We start from the raw sequence: 2,500 nt of genomic DNA on the forward strand, positions 1-2,500 counted from the left end.
ACCGGCCACAATAGTGTTCAGTTTCTCTCGTGCCCTCTTAATGCCTACTTTATTGCCACAAATAAGAAAATCTTCTGCAACTTCTCCATTTCCCCCAATTTTCACCCAAGAGTTTGCGAGTTGAGTTACAATCAAGCTCAAGTCGTCATAAACTCCCTGATAATTATCTTTGCAGGCTCCTCTTTCTGGTGGACATTCTTTATACTCTCCTTGATCCTTTGTAGATATATCCTGGCTTTCCTTGTTGGTCCTTGCCCTGGCTTGCGCTTGGTTGCCGGTGGATCACCAAACCTATTTAAGTTTCCAGGTGGTCCTGGATGCTGCGCTCCGAACTCGTCATCTGCAAAAGTTGACCTGCACTCCTCTTGAATAGCATCGTTTGTGCGTTTCTGGATGCCTAATTGACGTCCTGCAAGGTCCCCTCCGCATTTTTCTATAGATCCGCCTATCGGTACCTCTCTCTGTCCCGCACTTGGCGGTTTCTTAGACTCCACCTCTCCCTTATGGGGTCTGAATATCTTGAAATCTCCGCAGCTCTTTTCGTGCACAATCAAGATTTTCTAGATTTGCTGCAACATCGTGGCAACGAAGGACCCGCTTGATAAAGACCTCTGGAATATTGGGAAATTCTGTTTTCAGTTTGTTTAGTGTTTCCTCTGAGTACTCTAGGTTCATGATCTCGTCGTCAATCTTTGCCCTACACGCCTCTTGAGTAGCATCGTCTGTGCGTTTTTGGTCGCTTAAGTGACGTCCTGCAAAGCCCCCCTTGCATTCTCCTATAGATCCTCCTATCAGTACCTCTCTCTGTCCTGCACTTGGCGGTTTCTTTAAGACTCCCCCTCTCCCTTATGGAGTCTGAATATCTTGAAATACCCGCAGCTCTTTTCGTGCACTCTCAAGATTTTCTAGATTTGTTGCAACATCGTGGCACCGAAGGACCTGCTTGATAAAGACCTCTGGAATATTGGGAAACTCTGTTTTCAGTTTGTTTAGTGTTTCGTCTGAGTACTCCAGGTTCATGATCTCGTCGTCAATCTTTGCCCTCGATCAAGTCGCCATTTCATCTGTAAAATGAAATCAGTAGGTGGCTCTGAATATCCTAATGTAGTTTTCATTTTATGTTAATTGGTCATTCATAATCATATTTGTCACCCCTTACCCCCTTCAACTATGTTTAGGTATGGACTGTTACCTGTCCAGCAAAGGCACGCACGCTTCGTTAAAAGCCGCCCCTCCCCTTCCCTCCCCACACTTAAGAGCCCAAGCACGGTACAATCTGTAATATATAGATTTAGCCAAGCCTAAAAGCGGATCTTCTAGCCCCAGAAAGCAATATAGTGTATTGGGAAATAATTATGCTTCTGCATAAAGTACAAAATTAATCGTCATTGGTGTATACAGTTTACAGTGATCAAACACCCCTTGAGCTGACAGTAGCACTGACAGCACTCAAAGGTCATCTTCCCACTAATTAATTATATTACACGCTCTCTAGTGACGCGAACTTGGGCTGCCTATGGATATACATGAGACGATTATAGAGAAAAGCTGGCCCTACACGCCTCGTTGGCTATCTATCAACTCATAACCAACGCACGCTCGTGGAATAGTTGTTAAAAACCTTGAGAAAGTATTCTGGAACAAAAGTTTGACGGAACCATTGACTACACATACAGGGAAGCATTCTTAAATAGTTTCAAGGAAGTGTCTACGCGTAGGTTTAGAGATTCCGTTCTTTAATTCATAGTCCATGGTGTTCATATAGCCTTGAAAACAAAAACTAACAATTTTAATCAACAACTACAGTAGAACTGAGATTGTATGCACAGACTGTAATCTCTTACACAACATTTTCCATTTGAACCCTCTATCTTCATTTTAGAACAACAGCAAAATTTACTGATTCAAAAGTCAAGCTAAAGCGTAGTAATTCGCTTATACTTCACTGCAATTAAATTTTCACAGTCAGACAAAGCAGTTCACTACTGGACATCCATTTCACACAAAAAAGCCTATAAACCGAAAGGGATTGATTTAGTGTGAACAATTGCCACAGAAATGATGAATTCAGTTCCAAATTAAGTAACCACAGCCAGCCACAACACCGTGTGACAAACAAGACAAACGATTGTTACAACTCAATCGATGTTGGATATTTTGCCGAAATTCGCAAGTTCCAGCTTACCAAACTTTTCTAAGTCTTATCTGGCCAAAAATACGGTTTGTATGCCCGGAGGGAGGGAGGGTGGGGGGAAATCCCATATCGAAAGGACGGGGGTTCAAATCAGAAATTTTGAAAAAAACCCCTAAGAGGTACCAAGATCCTGTCTTGTGGACGTGGCATGAAATGTTTTTCATCCCTACGAGGTACCAGTTCTAAAACAACCCATTTTGACAATTTCATACTTTTTAATAGCGATAAAAATGATTGCTTTCAATATCTCCAACTCTGGCGTAAAGTTTATGAGAGTATTGTCATACATTTTTATCTTTTTTTAAC

Source organism: Montipora capricornis, chromosome 14, assembly GCF_036669925.1.
Source record: "Montipora capricornis isolate CH-2021 chromosome 14, ASM3666992v2, whole genome shotgun sequence".
In the NCBI taxonomy this organism is placed as follows: Eukaryota; Metazoa; Cnidaria; class Anthozoa; order Scleractinia; family Acroporidae; genus Montipora; species Montipora capricornis.